The sequence below is a fragment of the Myotis lucifugus genome, unplaced genomic scaffold (genome assembly GCF_000147115.1).
Source record: "Myotis lucifugus unplaced genomic scaffold, Myoluc2.0 scaffold_41, whole genome shotgun sequence".
In the NCBI taxonomy this organism is placed as follows: Eukaryota; Metazoa; Chordata; class Mammalia; order Chiroptera; family Vespertilionidae; genus Myotis; species Myotis lucifugus.
The window spans coordinates 1,078,371-1,100,689 of NW_005871089.1; the positions used below are offsets into that span (position 1 = coordinate 1,078,371).

The 22,319-nt window shown below is 45.4% G+C and overlaps 1 non-coding gene across 1 annotated transcript; it reads left to right on the plus strand.

Moving 5' to 3' along the window:
- The first annotated feature begins 15,456 nt into the window (after positions 1 to 15,456).
- Positions 15,457 to 15,582, plus strand: LOC111825837. Its single transcript, XR_002829033.1, has one exon. It is a non-coding gene; the product is annotated as a U6atac minor spliceosomal RNA (small nuclear RNA).
- The last annotated feature ends 6,737 nt before the right edge of the window (positions 15,583 to 22,319 follow it).

The following is a 22,319-nucleotide window of genomic DNA, read 5'->3' on the forward strand; positions in this document are numbered from 1 at the left end:
AAGGCCTGAGCTGGCCTCAGAGTGCGTAGTCTGAGAGTGCCCTGAACAGAGTGTAGTGACTTTTGGGAAAAGTGGTGGTTCAAGTCTTAAGGCTGAGAGGATGTCATAAGAGCTGTCTCCTTTATTCCTTGTCTTTTAGGGGCACAGAAGTTCAGAGAATGAGGTCAGAGGATACCTGGGACCCCTCCCCACCAGGTTTCTCAGCCCATTCTCCCAGGAGCTCTGTGCACAGAAGACATTGACAAGTGTGCTATGAAAAGATCCGCTCCTCTTAGAGGCCACAAGGTGCTGTGTATGTTGGCAAATAAATAAATACATAAATGTAACTTAACTTGAATCCAGCATTGCCCAAACTTATTAGACCATGTAACCTTTCAAAAAATTGTTCCTAAATAACAAATATTTACATGTTGTGGCATGCTCTGCTCTACAGAGTGTTTTATAGAACAGTGTTTAGAAAAATACTGAGATAACTCAATGCCTGCATTGACTTTGGAAGGAAATCACAGACCAGAGAGGTGACCCAGCTTGTCCAGAGACACACAGCAGGAGCTAGCAGACATCCTGATATCCTGGCTGAGACTCTTTTTTTCCCACCTGGGGAAATTTTCCACTGCATGATTGTTGCCGAGCTATTAATGAAAATGAGACCTAACTTAGCTTCAAAAAATGAGGATTTAGCATGGGAAAGTCTTTGACTACTGAAATTAGGAATGCAAATGAACATATATGCTAGAAATCACCTAGCAAGTAAGAAAGAAACCCCACAAATGCCAGTCATTGCAACCCATGGCACCTTTTGGGGCCTCAGATTCCCCTTTTGTGAGGGAAGGAGGGGGAATGGGCTAGCCAATTGCTGAGGTTCTTTCCAGATATACGGATTCTGTGGTTTCAGAGACAAGTGGCAAATGGCAGGGAGGGCTGGGGGCTGCAAAGCACCTCTCAAGGAGGGAGACATCAGCTGGCCCACCCTCAGGCCCCTTGTAGGCTTCCCTGCTGTCCACTGAGGAAGTCCTTGTCCCAGATGCAAAGTGCACATCTCACATTAGCTTTCGAGGCAGCACTGATTAGTAATTAAACGGCTTAAAAACATAAAGCTATTAGAGCAAATGCGATCAAAATCAGAACGCACATTCTGGCTCATAATTATGAGTGTACCTGAGACCCACAGGAGAGGACATTTACATTTTAACGCACACACTGCACAGGCATTAATATCTCCCCACCCGCCCCTGCTCCCACCATAGGGGCCCTGCTGCTTAATTCATTCGCTTTCCAGCTTTACTCTGATCCTGGAAAAAGCAGGTCATCCTGCAAGAAGGTGATGGAGAAGAGGGAAAAGAGGTTCTGCATTAGGCTGGTGTTAGCCCTGCCATGTTCCGCTGTATTACTTTGGGCAAGTTCCTTAATCACTTAGCAAACCTCCTTTTGCTCATCTTTAAAATGGGGACAACGCCCGTCCTGTAGTGTTGTGCTCAGGATAAAATGAGTCAGTGCATTTCTGAATGTAACACAGAGTCGATGCTGATAACTGGTAGCCATTACTAGACATGTCACCAGGCCCTGAGTAGGTGCTCAGCTATCCATATGGCCTGGCTTGGACACCTGCAGTATGGCTGCCCTACACTGGACACTGCTGTGGACCAAGGAGGAGAATGTGGGCTCTGGGGAAGATTCATTATCTCCAGGAGACGAGATGAATGAACACACAATTGTTGGGCTCATCCAAACCAGCGGCTCTCAGACAGGGACAGTCCCAGTGCAGTGGTCTGATTTACACACATTGTCTCCTTTAATCCTATCAGCCATCCTCATTCCCATTTGACAGATTAGGACATCAAGGCTAAGAGAAGCTTGTTCAGTACCGCGGAGCTGGGAAGTGGAGGAGTCAATGATCAGATGGGATCTGTGAGGCCCCACAGCCCATTGTCCTCATGACACCAGGCTGCAAGCCAGGCAGTATCCCATCCTTGGATGTTGGGGCTACAGAAGGAGAAAGGACAGGGGTCAGGCTCCTAAATGCAAGGCTGAGACACAGACTTGGCTCAAGGTCTGAGAAAAATCAGTGCCCAGTGCTTACTGGGCCTCATAATTTTGCCTCTGAGCCAAGGCAACTCCCCTCATTCTTGGGCCACCACTGGAGGCAAACCTCCTTGTCAATCATCCCTGGAGGATTTTGTGAACTCCAGAATCTGGATCCTCAGTCTCTCTCCTCAGCCTCTTGGAAGAGAGAGCCCGCCAGCAGCCCGGTGAATCTGACAGGCCTGCTTCTAGACTTGTAGAATGTAGTTCACTGCTGTGGCTTTGGGCAGTCATTCTGCCTTTCTGTAAAACGAGAGGGTGGGACAAGCCAAGCTCAGCTGCCCCTCTCAGCCTTCACTCTCCAATTCTATGTGAGCCTTTGCATTCTCTGGGGTTTTTTGAAAATAAAGTGCCTGCCCTTGATACTTGGGCTCACTGTGACTTTCAACTCTCATTATTTCCCCCAGAGACTTAACTCTCCAAGGACTCAGAAACAAAAGTTTGGAGGCCTTTTTTAAAAAAAACATAAAATATCAGGACCAGACAGGCCATTTTCAGATAGTCCCTGGGGCCAAGTCAGCTATTAAAGATGGAAATTATATATTCATAACACAGGAGATTGCTGCTTGCTTATTTATAACTTGCTCCATTTCAAGAATATTTATTCTAGATGAGAAGGCTTGATAATTTCCATCCAATCTACTCCTCATAGCTTAGGGCAAAAGAAGGAAACAGCTCAATTGAAGGAGCCCTTTTCTATTATCAGCAGGTCGGAGAGGAACACGGCTCCCCTCCCTTAGGCCAGGAGCAGGGCCAGATTGGTGCTGGCAGCCTGCACCCTGGTCTGCACCAGCCTCCTGGGGGACCCAGCCAGGACCTCACCACCCCTGGGCAGAAGTCTCTCAAACAAGGTGAAACTTAACATGGAAAAATGAGGCAGCAGGGGCTCAGCCCACTCCTTTGACCTTGGAAGAAGCTGGGGCCCAGGAAAAGGGTATGTGCTTGTTCAAGGTCACAGGGACAGCAACACACACACACATACACATACACACACACACACACACACACACACACAGAACTGGGCTGTGCCCCCAGGCCCCCTGAGTCTCAGGTCAGCACTGTTTCCAGGAGGAACTATTGAGTATCTACTATGTGCCAGTCTCTGGGCCAGGTGCTAAATCAAGCCAACCAGGTTTTCTTTCTTTCTTTCTTTCTTTCTTTCTTTCTTTCTTTCTTTCTTTCTTTCTTTCTTTCTTTCTTTCTCTCTCTCTCTCTCTCTCTCTCTCTCTCTCTCTCTCTCTCTCTCTTTCTTTCTTTCTTTCTTTCTTTCTATATTCTCACCTAAAGATATGTTTATTGATTTTACAGCAAGAGGAAGGGAGAGAGAGAAACATTGATGTGAGAGAGAAACATTGATCGGTTGCCTCCCATACACGTCCTGACCAAGAATCAAACCTATAATCTCTCAGTGTACAGGACACTGCTCCAACCAACTGAGCCACCTGGCCAGGGCAAGCAGCCAGATTTTCATTAAGCGCTGACTATATGTAATGCCCTATGCTAGGCAGTGTTGGGGGATCAACACCTTTTAAAAGGTGAGAGCAAAGCATATTGCCTCACCAGCCAGTTCTACCTGTCAGCACCAGCAGCTGGCTGAGTTACCCGTGTTTTTCTGGGCAGAGCAGGACACTGAGAACTGGTCTTAGGTCACAAAGCTGGCAAGGAAAAATCAGGGCACGGATTTGAACCCACCCCAGTCAGACTCCAGAGCTATGCTCTTTCTACTATCCCCAAACCCTTCTCTGGTTAAACCCCAGACAACTGAGGCTCCCTTTGTCCCCACCCCCGGGCACTCAGGCTCTGAGCACTGCACACACACCCTGTGGACCTGGAGGAGGCCTGTGTTCCAGGGAGAAAACCGAACTCCCAGGAGCCATTGCATGATTGTTGGGTAAAGAATGTCTCTGAGTTCAACCTAAATGCAGCCTCAGCCTCTAACTACCACACATGTACGTTTGTATATGTCCACATGTGTGCATGCCTACCTGAACACACACACATGCAGCTTATAGCTGCTGTGCTGCATTTTCAGAACAACCTCAATTATACATTCCCTGCCTGCTCACTCGATGAGGATGGAAAACCTATTGGGGTAAGAATCACTGAGACTGAAGAAATGCGTGTTTATGTAATTTCATTTATTCATTCTGCAAATAGTTATTGAGCACCTATTACATGGCAGGCCCTGGGCAGACATGTGGTTACCATGGAGAGCAGTGGGCACAGGTGGCCCAGTTCCTGCAGTCCTGAAGGGTATGGGTTGGTGGAGGACCCAGGACTTACACCTGGGGCTCTAGGAGCTGTGAGAGGGGTAAGTGGTGACTTGGACCAATGTGGGGTCAGGAGACCCGAGAGGTGAGTAGGAGTTTAGCCCAGCCAGGTGAGGAGACAGGCAGGAGTGAGCCGAGCAGAGAGAACTGCACACGTAGAGGCGTAACAGCCATGGGAGAAGGCTCGAGACGAGGCCCTGGACGACCCCCCGGGTCTTCACACGCTGCACGAAGGACCAGGTATCATCACCAGAGCCTTTGAACAAAGGCAGGGACAGCCAGGCTGGCTTTTAAGAATGTCTCAAAGTTGAGGATGAGGGGCAGCAGGAAGCTAGGGTTTCCTACCACTAGTGATGCTTATTCTGAAGCAGCTTGTGACACTCAGGCGGGGGCATTCCTACACAGCTCAGCCTCTGAAGCCCCCCAGGCTGGCTTTGAGAGGACCAAGGACCGCCTGCGCCAGCACCAGGGGCCTGGGGGCTGAGTCAGGTGCGACTTTCCAGGTCCAGGCCAGAACACTGCAATTAGAAACTCGGGGAGGCTTGATATTTGTGTTACAGCTCAGCAGGAAACTTGGAAGCAAAGTCATGGCTTAAGACCTTTCATCTGGGCTCTGCTGAGAGTGTCTGGAGAGTCTCTGGTCACTAGGCCAGCCTGCCCTGCACGTTAGAGCGACGTGGGAATGTTGACAATGCAGAAGGCTGGACCTCTGCTCAGAGATTGAAGAGATTGATTCACTTGGTCTGAGAAGAACTGGGCACCATTACTGGTAAGTGCTCCCAGGTGGCTCTGTAGTGCAGGGGGAGGGAGGAAGGGAGGAAGAGAGAGAGAAAGAGAAAGAGAGTGAGAGCATTCTGAGTCCTAAATCTGGTGCGCGGAGGGTGCCGGAGGGGAGGCTGTAGGGGTGCTGGTTCAGCTAATCAGCCTCGCCTCTTTCTGCACATGCTTCATACCTCGCTCTGTGCCAGGCCCTGTGCTGCCGCTGGGACGCTGCATGCCGTGGAGGAGTGTCCAGTCTGGAGAGGAGAGTAGTGTGTGTGGCGTTTCCTGGACCATGTCCCAGATCCCACCTGCTCACCTGGGGCAGGAAGCCTGCATATTGAGAATGTCAAAGTTGGAGGTGTTTCTCATGGCCTCATTTTCCTGCCTGCAGTCCAGGCAGGAGGAGGGGCTTCCCAAGATCACTCAGTGTAAAGGCGAGAGATGGCTGAGTTTGCAACACAGGCAAAGGGCTCAGCTCCGCAGCGGCTGGGACAGTGTGTGGACACGGGAAGGACCGCACAATCACTTGGGAGCAGGGAGGGTGAAAGGCCAGTGGGAGACTTTCCAGAGCAGGAAGGAGATTGAGGGACCATCGGAGCCCCGACAGGAGAGCTGAGCAGACAGTGCCCACAGAAACCAAGAGTTCATGTTGTCCTCACACCTCCTATTGTAATTATGGGAACTATAGGCCAGGCACAGGATGACATATCCAAGGTCTCACACACACACACACACACACACACACACACACACACACTCACACACTCAGATACACACATATGAACACACACTCACATACACGCACATGAACACACCGACCCACATTTACTACACATATCCACAGACATACAGAGACACATATATAACATACACACATATACAGATGCACATACAATGCACACATGTACACACATATGCACACACAACACAGACACACAAAGAGACACCCATACACTGTACACACTCACATGCATAAGACACATATACAGTATCAACACAGACACATACAAAGATCTAATGTACACACATAGGCACACATACACAGGCACACATAGACTCACACGCAACACATGCATACACACACTCACATGTGCACAGACAGACACAGCTCCTCAGATAGCCAAGACCTTCAGAGCTCTTCCCGCATATTGCTTGGTGTCTTAGTCTTAGCATAGTTTATTGATTCTTTGGTATTAAAACATTTATTTCTGCATTTTTTAGGCAGAATTCTTGCTCAGGATACCCTAACTAAACCTTGATATCAGATAAATCACAGTGGTGTGAGATTTTAGATGATTTTCTTTTCTACTCCTTTTAATCAATTAATCATTTGTAAATGCCTTTAATAGAGATAAATGAACATTGGTCTTTACCTTATAAAATTGGTATTTTCAACCTTTAAATATGGGGTTTGTCAGCCCGGGAGTCCATAGATGCTATAAAAACAGGAAGTTCCCTTTCTAGGATCTAAGATTGCTTCACCTTATTGACCAGGTGAGGCGGCTCCGCCACCCCTGACCCTGGTGCTGACCAGTTCCTCCTGCCCACGGGGGCCTGCACCCCCCGACTGGGCAACACCGGCCACAGGGAGCCCCTTCCCCACAGGACACACAACAGGTGCTGGGAACACTCATCTGCACAAAAGCATGTCTACATCGACTTACAGGTGTGGGGAGGTCATTTGCATCACTCATTTATAGAGATGTGTACACACAAGAGCCAACACAGGTACATGTATGCACATGTATACAGAGAGACATGTTCATACGCTTCCACCACACACATGTGAAACCTGCCTGGACACTCCAAACAAGGCTGCTTATTACCCATAGCTATAGAAGGGTGTGTGTGTGTGTGTGTGTGTGTGTGTGTGTGAGAGAGAGAGAGAGAGAGAGAGAGAGACAGAGAGAGAGAGAGAGAGAGAGAGAGAGGAGGGGGGCTTTATTTAGAGTAAAGTGGAACACTTATTCTGGGCTCTATATGTTTAACTCGAAGGCCTAAGTTTCAACAGAATCTATTCTTATTTCTTTCCCCTCCCACCCTGATCCCCATGTTTTAGTTCCTGGGAAACCAGCAGGTGAGACACAGAGCAGATGCGCCCTCCACCATTGCCTTTCGGAAAGGAGCTGCCAAGGGTCTTCAAGCCAAAGAAACTGCCTGAGCGCTCAGACAGGTCAGGCGGAGGGTTAAAAGGCCTTGCTGCTCTCTGCAAAGCCCACTGCGAACATCTCCAAGGCCAAGAGCAGGAAGGTGCAGAGGCCTCCCAAGACAGCCTCCTGGAAGATGACCCCTCGTGTGGCTTCTTGCAGGAGGAGCAGTTAACAGAAACACCGTCTCGCAGGAGGCGAAGGCATAGGCTTTGGGCCCTGGCCCTGGCACAGGGTGCCCCTTTGCTGTGAGTCACACTGCTGAATAAGCTCAGTTTTGCTCCTCACCTGGCACACTGCTCCACCCCAGAGCCACCAGGGGCTCACACACTGTCCTTTACATCTAGAAGAAAACACACTCATCTCTGATGCCCTCCTGGCTAATAGAATCTTCCAAATATCTAAACCAAAAGCAAGCATTCGCTCTTCTGACATGGCCAGTGGTGTTGGGGCAGAGCTCTGGACCAGAGTGTGGGCATCTGAGCCACTGTGCCACCTTGGCCTGCATAGCCACTTGGGCCCTAGCTTCTTCCCTTAAGGCACATACAAGACTCCAGGGGGTTCCAGAATGGTGCGTGCCAGGACACATCTAAAACACATAAAGAAGCTTTTAGAGGCTATTCTTATCTGGGACTTGCTGATCACATCAAAAGCAGAACATATGCCCTAGCTGATTGGGCTCAGTGGATAGAGCACCAGCCTGAGGACTGAAGGGTCCTGGGTTCGATTCTGGTCAAGGGCACATGCCTGGTTGCTGGCTCGATCCCCAGTAGTGGGCGTGCAGGAGGCAGCCGATCAATGATTCTCTCTCATCATTGATGTTTCTATCTCTCTCTCCCTCTCCCTTCCTCTCTGAAATCAATAAAAATATATTTTTTAAAAAAGCAGAACATATCTTCTTCAAACACAGGGCGAGTGTATTTACTGCTTGATACTTGCCTAGAACATAGGAGTTTACAAAGCTTCTTTATGCTCCCAACACCCCTGCAAAAAGCATATAGATATTTTTATCCCAACTATGTAGATGAGAAAACTGAGGCCCCAGAGAAAGTGCCTTGCTCATGGTCTCACCAATAGTAAGTGTACAGGGCCAAGACTCAAACCCAATGCAGGGTCTGTGATCTCATGGCTCAGAAGACTCCAAGCACACACCCTTCTATAGCTATGAGGAACTGTCTTCCTAAATCCTGCCTGAGTGGTGTGAGAGGCCTGACCCTTAGCCTACATGTAGTCATCAGCCTTAGCCAAGGGTGCCCCTGTCCACTCAGGATGCTGAGAATGCAGGGCTCCTGGCTGTCGTCACTTCATTCCTGGCACCTGGCACAGTGCTTGACAAGGGACAGATGATCAGATAATATTTGTAAGATGAATAGAAGAATGGATGGTGGCTGGCTGGCTGGACAGATGAACACATAAGTTGAGAAAGCATGGGTAAGAGCTTTAGAGTTGTACCATGTTATATTTTAATCCTGCCTCAATCTTCCTCAATGTGTGCCTTTGTACAAGCCTAACCCCTCTGGCCCTGCCTGGAAGTGGATTAATGGCATCTGCCTCACAGGTGTGGTGAAGATGATATTGGTAATCCATGCTAAGCCCATAGCACAGCCCATAGCGTGAACACACTTCTGTCACGGGAGATATTTTTATACGTTCCTTCAGGGGCTGGGGATGCCCACCCACTTCTACTCTTACCCACTCTTTGTCTCACCCACCCTTTGGGAATCTCAAGCCAAGATTGGCAACTGACTAGAAATTGCTCTGGCCCTGTCCGACCTAAGTAGCTCACTGAGGCCAAGCCCTGGCTCCCTTTCCCTGCTCCCTCAGCATAGTCACCTGTGTTGTCCGACCCCTCTGGCAAGAACAAGTGAAGTTATTGGATTCAACCTTCTAGGCTCCAGGCAATTGAGAACATGTGTGCTTTGGGGGACATCTTGTCCCATGATTGACATCAGGCTTTGGAAGAGAAAGGGAGGAAGATTTTTCCCTGTGTCCTTCCTTCTATACCAGTGGTTCTCAACCTTCTGGCCCTTTAAATACACTTCCTCATGTTGTGACCCAACCATAAAATTATTTTCGTTGCTACTTCATAACTGTAATGTTGCTACTGTTATGATTCGTAATGTAAATATCTGATATGCAGGATGGTCTTAGGCGACCCCTGTGAAAGGGTCGTTCGACCGCCAAAGGGGTCGCGACCCACAGGTTGAGAACTGCTGTTCTATACCTTTCCTCTACTAGGAAGCTGGTAGTGATGAGAGGGGCCCATTTTATTAGGATGCTTTCTGCTGCTTGAAACAGGGAACTCTGAACCACTGGCTCAAACAGTAAGAAAGCTGTGATGCAGCGAAAGGCCCAGAGTAGGGCAGATTCAGTGAGGTCCCCACATGGCCTCACTGATGTGGTGAAGATGATATTGCATGGATTATCAATATCACACGTGAAGATGGCTGCTGAAGCTCTAAGCTCATACATAAATGTGGCAAAGTCGAGCAGAGAGGGAAGCCATTTCATTTGTGAGAGAACTTCCTCAGAAGGACTATCCTCTCAAGCTCCCACAACCCCAGGCGGGCTGGAATTGGAGTCTCCTTGCTTTGACGTGTCCATAACCTCAGCTTGACCTGGGCAGTGAGCCTCAGGTAAGGAGCCCAGAGCCTTATTCTCCTCCATAAAGTCTTTATTATCTGTTCAGTATGTCCTTTGATGGGGATGGACCCAGTGGGCTGGCCTGGAATATTAGCTGGGTTAATTGTCCCTTCAAATGAACAACCAGTTTAATCAAGGACTTAAGGCCCTCAGCCACTCAATTATGCTGCCTCCAGATGTGCGATACTATTGCTGCCCCACATCTTGCATGCAAAGAGAATGAGATTGGCTAGTGTGTGTGTGTGCACGTGTGTGTGATTGCCTACAGGCATTTTTTAAGAGCAAACTCTTGGCTCAGAGCCCAAGCTGGTAGAAAACCTGACCTTGGCTGTTGGCCTCATGGCCTCATCAGGTCACTCTGCCCAGCTCTTCTCAAGAAGGCTATGCAACCACAGCTCACCTGCAAATGTGTGTGTGTGTGTGTGTGTGCATGTGTGTGTGTGTGTGTGTGTGAGAGAGAGAGAGAGAGAGAGAGAGAGAGAGAGAGAGAGGCTTGATAAGATCTATGTGGGGTTAATGCTCTTTAGATTAATTAAATCAAATTCAGCCCATGAAGACACACATTTACACACACACTCTCACATCCACATACCCCAATTTAGTCACTGTTCACTGTACAAAAACAAAACAAAACAAACAAAAAAACTTTACTCCAGAGTTATTTGTAGGACTATATTAGAATGTCCTTTATCCAACACAATTAAAACAAGATTGGTTAGGTACAACTCATGTCCATTGAAGAGATTGGCTAAGCGGTTCTCAACCTGTGGGTCGCGACCATCGGAAAACACATATAGCATATCAGATATTTACATTACGATTCATAACAGTAGCAAAATTAGTTATGAAGTAGCAACGAAAATAATTTTATGGTTGGGGGTCACCACAACATGAGGAACTGTATTAAAGGGTCGCAGCATTAGGAAGGTTGAGAACCACTGGAAATGCTTTATGGCACACCCATATAACACTATGCAGCCATTCTAAGACTGACATGCCCATGATATATTGAATTTAAAAAAAATTTGCAAAACTACATGTGTACAACATGGCCCATTGATAAAAAAATGATGCTTACTTGGATCTGTATGAGTATTTATAAAAAGACTTGCCTGAAAGAATAGGACCCCAAGTTTTCCTACTGTTTACTTCTGGGTGGTGAGATTTCAGGTTTCTTTGCTTTATTTTCATTTTTCTGTTTATTCTACAAGAGCATATATAATCAAATTAAAACAGTGCAAGAATTTTGACTTTGGGGCATTTTTTCACACCTTTCTAGAGCCCCATCTTTTTTCAAAGTATATTTCTATCTATTTCAGAGAGGAAGGGACAGAGAGAGAGAGAGAGAGAGAGAGAAATATCAATGATGAGAGAGAATCACTGATCGGCTGCCTTCTGTATGCCCACACTGGGGATGGAGCCTGCAACCTGGGCATGTGCTCTGACTGGGAATGAAACTGTGACCTCCTGATTCATAGGTCGACACTCAACCACTGAGACACACCTCGTTGGGTTAGAGCCTCATCTTATAGGTAAAGATCAGATCACACTTGCTTCACCCCCTGAGGGGTCTCAAGACTGTATGGGACTTGGGTAACAGGCTTATCCCTAATTCTGTCATTCATTTCCTTTGGACTCCATTGGCCTCAGTTTGCTCTTCCAGAAAATGACAATGGTATTTACTTCAACACCTTGAAAGGACTTTTATTTGCTTGAGATTATTAGCATAATACATGCTCACTGATCAAAACTTGAAAAATGCAGAAAAGTATATGGAAGAAAACATTACCCATAATCACATCAGCCAAAGATAATCATCATTAACATTTTGGTGTATTTTCTTCTACTCTTTTTTCTAGAAAGAATGGGGTCAGGGCTTGGAGGCCGGCATGAGTGTGTGCTGTGTCCATGGTGAGACACTGTGCAACCTGGACTCAGTACTGCCACTGGCCAGCTGGGTGGGCTGGGAGGCACTCCACCCTCTCAGCCATTTCCTTATCAGAACCCTGGGAATTATAGCCCTACTGCCTTTCTCATAAAGTATTAATTGAGATGAGGACTATAAAGCTTTAGCCCTGCTCCTTTTGGGGGGAAAGCATTACTGTTTTATAAAAAACCCCAAAACTATTGCATAAGCCCTTCCCCAAGCACCTTATCAGTTTCTTCCATTTCAGAGGATGCTATTTGACAGTCCTTCTTGGCTGTGGCTTCACACTAGCATTTTCTGGGGAGCTTATAAAATGCCAATGCCTGGGTTCCACTCAGGATATTGAAATAAGAATCAGGGGGGTGGGGCCCTGGCATTGGTATTTCTGGAAAGTTCACCAGAGGATCTTATTGTGATCCAGGGCTGATAACTACAGGTGAGTGTCAAAATGCTTCAGAAAGGCCAGAGCTCCAGGCAAACTCAGAAGGGAGAAGATGGCAGCTGAATGGGCAGAACTTTCTTGCACTTTCCTAGCCTGGTGAAGAAAAATGTCACTCAAGACCAGGAAACACAGAGAGTCCCAATCAAGATGAACTCGACACAACCCATACCAAGACACATCATAATTAAAATGGCAAATGTTAAAGACAAAGAAAGAATCTTAAAGGCTGCAAGAGAGAGACAGAAAATTACCTAAAAGGGATCTCCCATTAGAAGGTCAGCTGGTTTCTCAATAGAAAGACTTCAGACCAGAAGAGAGTGACATGAAATGTACAAAGTAATGAAAAGTAAGGAACTGAATCCAAGACTACTCTATCCAGCAAGGCTATCATTCAAAATTGAAGGTGAAATAAAGAGCTTCACAGACAAAAAAAGGCTAAGGAGTTTATTACCACTAAACCAGCACTGCAAGAAATGGTAAAAGGACTGCTGTAAGAAGAAGAGAGAGAGAGAGAGAGAAAGGAACACAAGCATAATGAATAAAAATGGCAACAAATAGGTACCTATCAATAATAACCTTAAATGTAAATGGATTAAATGCTCTAATCAAAAGACATAGGGTAGCTGAATGGATAAGAAAACATGACCCATATACATATATGCTGTGTACAAGGGACACATCTCAGAACAAAAGACTTGCACACTATGAAAGTGAAGGTATGGAAAAATAATTTCCATGCAAATGGAAATGAAAAGATAGTTGCAGTAGTAATACTAATATCTGACAAAATAGATTTCAAAATGAAGGCCATGACAAGAGACAATGAAGACCACTTCATAATACTAAAGGAATCAATACAACAAGGAGATATAATCCTGATAAGCATATATTCATCCAATATAGGGCACCCAAGTATATAAAAACATTTCTGGAGGACTTTAAGGGAGATATAGACAGTGATACAGTCATACTAGGGGACTTTAATACCATATACATAACTGGATAGGTATTCTAAAATATATATTAACAAAGAAATAGTGACCCTAAATGACACACTAGATTAAATGGATTTATTTGACATTTACAGAATATTTTACCCCAAGGCTGCAGAATATACATTCTTCTCAAGTGCACATGGGACATTCTCAAAGATAGACCACGTGTTAGGACATAAAATAAGTTTCTATAAGTTCAAGAATATTGAAATCATATGAAGTACTTCTCGAATCACAATAGCATGAAATTAGAAATCAACTACAATAAAAGCACACCAAAAACATTCAAACACATGGAGGGTAAATAGCATGTTTTTAAACATGAATGGGTTACCAAGAGATAAAAGAAGAGAAAAATTCCTGGAAACAAGAAAAGGAACACACAACAACCCAAAATCTGTGAGACACAGCAAAAACAGTCTTGAGAGCACTACACAGGCCTACCTCAAGAGACAAGAAATTTTTCTAATAAGCGATCTAATCCTGCAACTTAAAGAATTAGAAAGAGAACAAGAAAAGCCCAGAGTAAGTAGAAGCAAGGAAATAATAAAGATCAGAGCATAAATAAATTACCTACAGACTAAAAAACACTACAAAATATCAATGAACCCAAGAGCTGTTTTTTTTTAAAAAAAGATAAACAAGATTGATGAACCTTTAGCCAGACTCATCATGAAACAAAGAGAGGACCCAAATAAATAAAATCAGAAACAAAAGCAGTGAAGTAACTGACACTACATAAATACAAAGGATTGTAAGAAAATTACTATCAACAACCATATGCCAACAAGCTGGAAAACCTGGACAAAATGGGAAAATTCTTGGAAATATACAATCTTCCAAAACTGAATGGGGAAGAAACAGAAAACCTGAATAGGCTGATAACAACTGATGAAATTGAAGCAGTAATAAAAAAAAAAGATACCAGAAAACAAAAGCCCTGGTCCAGACAGCCTCACAGGGAAGTTTTACCAAATATTCAAAGAAGAACTAACACCTATCCTCCTTAAGCTATTCCAAAAAATCCAAGATGAAGAAATACATCCAACCTTCTTTTACGAGACCAGAATTAGCCTAATTCCAAAACCAGATAAAGACACTACAAAGAAAGAGTATTACAGGCCAATATTCCTAATGAACATAGATGCTAAAATACTCAACAAAATAGCAAATCTGATCCAGCAATATACTAAAAAGACCATACACCCTGACCAAGTGGGATTTATTTCAGGGATGCAAGGCTGGTACAATATTCCCAAATCAATAACAACATAATACAGCTAACATAATACTCAATGGGTAAAAACTAAAACTATTTCCCCTAAGAACAGGAACAAGACAGGATGTCTGCTTTCACCACTCTTATTCCACATAGTACTGAAAGTCCTAGACACAGTGATCAGTCGAGAAAAAAAACATAAAAGGCCTCCAAATTGGAAAGGAAGAAGTAAAGCTATCTATTCACAGATGACATGATATTGTACCGAGAAAACCCTAAAGGCCACCAAAAAAACTACTAGATTTAATAAATAAATTTGTCGATGTAGCAGGAACAATATTAACACCCAGAAATTGATGTCATTTTTATACACCAATAATGAATTCTCAGAAAGAGAAACTAAACAAACAATCCCATTTACCATTGCAACAAAAAAATTAAGATACTTAGGAACAAACTTAACCAAGAGGTAAGACTTGTACTCAGAAAACCACAGGATGTTGAAAAAAGAGATAGGGGAAGACATAAACAAGTGGAAGAATATAGCATATTCATAGATTGGTAGAATTAACATCATTAAAATGTCCATACTAACAAAGCAATCTATAGATTCAATGCAATCCCTATTAAATTACCAACAGCATATACAGCATATTTCACAGATCTAGAACAAATACTCCAAAAATTTATATGGAACAACAAAAACAAAAAAAGACCCCAAATAGACACAGCAATCTTGAGAAAGAAGAAAAAAGTTGGAGGGATAACAATACCAGATATCTAGTTATACTACAAAACCACTGTAATCAAAACAGCCTGGTACTGGCATAAGAATAGGCATAGAGATCAATGGAACAGAACAGAGAACCCAGAAATCATCCCAAGCTATTATAGTCAATTAATATTTGACAAAGGCAGCAAGAGGATACAATGAAGTCACGACAATCTCTTCAATAAATGGTGTTGGGAGTGTTGTGTGAAAGGAGTGAAGGTTAGCACTCCCCTTCACAAGGACGGAAGAGGTTCTCGGGCCGAACAACGTGCATACGGCCAAGGCATTGCCACCTACTTCGTGGCATCTAACTACTGTTTTTTGCAACAGCATGGATAAAACGGGAGAGCATTATGCTAAGTGAAATAAGCCAGTTAGAGGAAGATAAATATCACATGATCTCACTCATTTGTGGAATATAATGAACAACATAAACTGATGAACAAAAATAGAACCAGTCATAAAAGCATCAAACAGACTGTCCAACCTATGAGGGAAGGTGGGGGGTAAAGAGTAAGAGATCAGCCAGAATATATGAGGGAGATCCAAGATGGCAGCCAGCTGAATGGCAGTCAGCAAGATAGTGTGAGTGAGTGAGAGAGCGAAAGGAGAGTGCATGGACGTGCGGGGAGTGTGTGTATTTGTGAGTGAGGGATAGTTATATTCCACAAGACTGGTGGGGACTGGCGGACCAGGCTCCCCTGGCTGGGCAGCCTCTACTACTGCTGAAATCTCTCCCGGAGCAGCTCCAGCTCTGCCGGAGAGACTGTGCCATCTTGAAGGGGAGAGCGGCTGTGATCGAAAGCCCCGCCTTACCTTCATCCAGGGAGACCTCGGATACCTCCCGTGACCCTACAACCACAACGCCCAGGGACCAAATGCCTCAGCTGTGAACCCACGAACACCGAGACTCCAGCCTTCCTGGCCACAGGCACCTAAAAAGCTTGTCCTAGGAAAGGTAAGGTGGCGGCCGAATGTGCGGACAGTTCCTGCACCTTCTCACAGAGAAGATAGAAGGAACAGCTGAATCGAATAACACCCACCTGGAATTAGTGAATTAAACACAGCTGGTAAGGCAATCTGTGGACAGAAAAGTCAGAGATTGCCTGGAGAGAGGTGGGATCTGGAATCCGGGCTAGAGGGAGAAACGCACACAGGCAGGACTAGAATCTCAGAGGGAGACTGTGCTGCACCAAATCCGCAGCCCTTGTGGTCAGTGTAGCCCTCTGATGTGGAAGGGGGTCCACAGGGCTGCTGGCAGAGGGGGACTCTAGATCTAAGCACACAGCCATGGGAGACTGTGCCCAGGAAGGCAGCCTGAAGTTCTATACTGGACACACAGTGCTGGGGGGAGAAAGATGTGAGGTGGTATGGTTGCTTTGTCTTTATAACTTCCTTGCTTTCGCTTGCTAAACCTAGTGCATAGGATCTTTCCATTAAAAACACTCACTGAGACTGCAGGGGAAGGTGGTTTTTGTGGAAATTGGGGAGCAGAATAGGGAGAGACAAGCAGGAAACCAACTCTGGGACAGTCTGTTCCTCCAACCCCGACTTGAGTGAGGCAGGGAAAGGAAGAGTCTAAACACCCCCAGGGAACCCTGGGGGACTGGGTCGAGGGGCCATTTGGTCCCAGAAATGAATACAGAAACACCGTCACCCAGGGGCTGTGTCAGAAATAGATGCTTGTGTAAATACAACTGAAGGCAGGCAGAGAAACAAAGTGAGCAGAGTGACTCTGCCTGCCTGAAACCAAGGTTGTGGCTTATGACACAGAGGAGCTGTGGATCACTGGGAACTTCAACACTGTGCTGACTACCTGACAGGAAACAGACGTGCCAGGCAGAACAGTAGAGAGGGGTCTTAAACCAGCCCCCATGGGTCATTGAAGCTCCACTAAAGTGAATGAACTTCACTACTTCACTTTTTCATTTTTTGTCTTTTACTTAAGAAACTAATTTTTTTCTCACTTTATTTCACTTTTTATTATTATATTTTTATTTATTATTATTATTACTATTATTTTACCATTTTTAAAGTTTTATTTTATTTTATTTTTTACTAGAGGCCTAAGCGACTGTTATGGTAGAATGACCAGAATGACCGGTCCCTACGATGCACACTGACCACCAGGGGGCAGATGCTCAATGCAGGAGCTGCCCCCTGGTGGTCAGCACACTCTCACAAGGGGAGCACCACTTAGCCATAAGCTGGGCTCACAGCTGGTGAGCACAGCTGTGGTGGCGGGAGCCTCTCCTGCCTCTACAGCAGCACAATGGAGCAGTGAACCGAGCAGTAAGGAGTTGCAAGCAGGTGGGCGGTAAGGAGTGAGGGGTTCTGGACTGTGAGAGGGATCTGACTTCCAGGGGAGCAGGCCTAAGCCAACAGGCAGACATCCCCTGAGGGGCCTGGACTGCAAGAGGGTGCAGGCCAGGCTGAGGAACCCCCCCCCACACACACACAGTGTACGAATTTTGTGCACTGGGCCTCTAGTAGCAATATGTTTGCAGATACATCTCCTAAGACAATGGAAATTAAGGAGAAAATAAACAAATGGGACTACATCAAAATAAAAAGCTCTGCACAGCAAAAGAAACCATCAACAAAATGAAATGGGATCACACTGTATGGGAGAACATATTTGGCAATGATACATCTGATAAAGGGTTAATATCCAAACTATATAAGGAACTCATACAACTTAACAAAAGGAAGACAAACAATCCAATTAAAAAATGAGCAAATGACCTAAATAGACACTTCTCTGAAGTGGAAATACAGATAGCAAAGAGACATATAGAAAAATGCTCAAAGTCACTGATCATCGGAGAGATACAAACTAAAATGACAATGGAGTACCACCTCAGACCTGTCAGAATGGCTATTATCAATAAATCAATAAGCATCAAGTGCTGGTGAGGACGTGGAGCAAAGGGAACTCTAGTGGCTGGTGGGAATGCAGACTGGTATAACCACTATTAAACACAGTGTCAAAATTAAAAATGGAACTACCATTTATCCCAGTGATCCCACTTCTAACAATATATCCTAAGAAGCCTGAAAAACCAATCAGAAAGAAAATATGCACCCTTATGTTTGTAGCAGCATTATTTACTGTAGCTAAGATCTGTGTCACGTGAGAGGCTCGTGCTGCCGCAGCTGTGCTCGCCAGCCATCTGGCACTTGTTGGTCAGCTGAGCGGGTGCTCCCACTGTGGGAGCGCACTGACCACCAGAGGGTAGTTCCTGTGTTGAGCGTCTTCCCCCTCGTGGTCAGTGGGCATCATAGCTACCTGTTGAATGGTCGCTTAGGCTTTTATATATGTAGATTAAAGAGGTTTCTCTGGGAGTGGAAATGAGTTACTTGACTCCTTCTCCCTCTCATCTGATCTTTCTAGTGAGGCACATTCACAACATCATAATCTCTCGCTTGGAGTGGGGCTTCAGGGCTCACACAGCATTTTCCTGTGACCCTGGAGCTGGGGTTGCAGGGTTATAATAAGTGTTGACTCTATGCCAGATATTGTGCTGACTTGAGCGCTTACCTGCAGGACAAGAGAACAGGCTCTCCCTAACACCGCACCAGCCTCTGTGGAGGGCAATTTGGCAATAGCCATCCAAATTAAAAATGTGCTTGGGGGGACAAGAAGAGATAAACCAAAGAACTTATATACTTACTAGAGGCCCAGTGCACAAAATTCTTGCACTGGGGGGTGGGGTCCCTCAGCTCAGCCTGTGCCTTTTCACAGTCTGGGGCCCCTCAGGGGAGGTCCGTCTGCTGGCTTAGGCCCGATCTCCCCTCCGCACCCCCCCCCCCCCCCCCCCCGAGGAACGGGCCTAAACGTGGCAGTCAGACATCCCTCTCGCAGTTCGAGGCTGTCGCAGTCCAGAACCCTTGCTCCTTACTGCACGCCTGCAGTGGAGGCAGGATAGGATCCCGACAACCACTGCTGCACTAGCCAGCCATGAGCCTAGCTTCTGGCTGAGTGGCGCTCCCCCTGTGGGAGTGCACTGACCACCAGGGGGCAGCTCCTGCATTGAGTGACTGCCCCTGGTGGTCAGTGCACATCATAGCAACCGGTTGTTCCACAGGTCATTCTGCCATTTGGTCAATTTGCATATTAGGGTTTTATTATATAGGATATGCATAGCCCATGGACACAGGCAATAGGGTGGTGAAGACCTGGGGGTGGTGGTAGTGGCTAGGAGGAGGGAAAGGAGGGAATGAAAGATATCTATGATATTATCAACAATAAAACTATATTTAAAAATAAACAAAAAACATAAATAAATTAAAAATGTGCTCATGGCCAGTGTGGTTCAGTGGTTAGTGTTGGCCCTCACACTGAAGGGGTTCAATTTGCAGTCAAGGTCCAATTCCCAGCCCTGGCCGAGGCATGTGTGGGAGGCAACCAGTCAATGTGTCTCTCTCACATCCATATTTGTCCCTCTTTCTCCTCTATCTCCTCCTCCCCTCTCCCTTCCACTCTAAAAAAAAAAATAATAATCAATAGAAAAAATATCCTCAGGTGAGGATTAACAACAACAACAAAAAAATGTGTACACCAATTCCACTCCTAGGCATATAACCAATGGATGTGAACTTTAAAATGTCCCTCAAAAGATTGTTTATAGCAGCATTGAAAGCAACCCACACTGCCATCAATAGAGGAATGGATAAATATATTGTGGTATATTCATGCAATGGAAGATAACCAGCAATAGAAAAGAAAGAGTTGCAGCTAAACATGACATGATACAATGTTGAACAAAAGGAACCAGGCACACGAGTATATTCTTTATGATTCCATTTATCCTAAACTCAGAAACAGGCAAAACCAATCCATGGTGATAGAGGTCAGATTAGCACATTATCTTGGAGGATGGGTATCAACAGACAAAACATGAGAGGCAGGGTTGGGAATGTTCCACGGCAGCCTATACCTATCCAGGTGGAGGTGAGGTGACAAACGTGTGTAACCATGCACAATTTATTGAGTTGTACACTTTAGTTTTTGCAAGTTAAAGTTCAATTTAAAAATTTTTTAATGGAAATAAAATTTATATATCCTTTGCTCTAGTGATTCAATTTCTGACATTTTTTATAACGTATTTACACATGGAAGATATTATGAATGTACAAGATTATTTATTGCAGCATTTATTGTAAGAGCTAAAGATTATAAAAAAACTAAATGTCTATCAATAGGGGCTGGTTAAATAAAACACAACTCCTCTTAACCGTGCAACATGACACAGTCATGCAAAAGCAGAAAAGATCGCCAAGAATAGTCTTCAAGTGGAAAAAAATCAAGGTGCAGAGATGAATAAAGAATGTGCTATCTTCAGGCTTAAAAATGTAAAGAGTGATGTAAGAGAGAGGGTGGGGGAGAGGTTAGTTTATATAAGCATAGAAGAAAATACCTCTGGAAGGGCAGGGAGGGGACCCAGGTGGCTGGATAGGCTTGAAAGAAACTTTTCACTGTATACTTTCATGCCTTTTGAATCTTGAACCTATTAAAATTTTTTAATAAAACTTTTTTTAAAGAGCCAGCTCCTCACTTACCTCTTTCAAGGACTGTTGCCACAGGAATTTAAACATTCACCTTGGCCTGTAATATAACCCCAAATCTAATCCCCTTGCACTTTCTCTTCAACACCAGCCACACTTCACCTCCTGGTGTCTCTCAAAAGTAACATAACTCTCATGCCTGTCCTGGGTCCTTGCCATTCTCAGTTTGGGAGATGCCTCTTCACTGCCTGGTGACACCTCCTCCAAGAAGCCTTCCCAGACTTCCCCATAGTTCTGGGCTGGTGCTGGGGGCCACAGCCCTCTGGACCTCCATGCCCAACCGGCACTGCAGGTCCCTCTGTGTCTTCTCTCTTGGTGGAGAGTAGGCAGCAGGATGTGCTCAAACAGGTGGGAGGAAATTGGTATATATGGGGAAAGGGGCAGGAGGACCATTTTGTTTTTGCTTTTTTAAAAAAAATATTTTATTGATTTTTTACAGAGAGGAAGGGAGAGGGATAGAGTTAGAAACATCGATGGGAGAGAAACATCTATCAGCTGCCTCCTGCACACCTCCCACTGGGGATGTGCCCACAACCAAGGTACATACCCTTGACCGGAATCAAACCTGGGACCCTTCAGTCCGCAGGCCGACGCTCTATCCACTGAGCCAAACCGGTCAGGGCAAGAGGACCATTTTGAATGAAAATCTGGAGTCAGCACAAAGCATGATTTTAATGGCTAACTAGGCCTCCAAACCTGATGATGGGTGGAAAATTGGGGGCAGAGACCTCTCTTTGCTTATCTTCAAGCCACCTCTCGTAAATTACTGCCTGAAATGAGTCCAGGAGAATGTCCTAACCTTGTTAAGGTCCAATTTTCTCATCTGCCAAGTGTGGATAATTTCTATTTAAAAAAAAAGGAAATGATAATTCAATGAAGCACATGGAAAAGAGCCTTGGCACCTATGACGTGTTAGCAGAGGTGGGCAGTCAGCCCAGGAGAGCCAGAACACATTTTCCTTTGGATTACACTGTCAGGGTTCTCCAGCTGCCCCAAGCCCCACCACTCCCTATTACTCACTTCAGTCTGCTCCTCACTTTCACTGTTTGCCTTGCCCCTGACAACATGTGACTTTGCCACCCCTGTACACAATTTTAATTACTAAGGTCCTGCGTTTCTGCCAATTGCCAGCATAGAGAGCTTGCCAGCAGCGGGGAGAAGGGGTGACTTTTCAAATGCCTGCTCAGCCCAAGTCATTGGGCTCCAATGAGGTCCAGGCCAAAGCCCCATCCATCAGTTCCAGGAGTTTTCCATGAGCTGAGAAGAAGCTAGACCTGCACGCTGCCAAGAAGACATGCTTTCCTTCAGCCTTTAGGTACAGAGGATAAATCCACAGCTTCCTAAACATGCCAAACTCTTGGCCTGCAAGAGCCCTGAAGGCCAGATGCTTGCAAGTCCAACTCCAGATGTCTGAAATTCCACCATTATCAACACATTCCTCCATGTTAAGCATTGTGCTATAAACTTGAAAGATCTATGGGGAAAGGTAGGC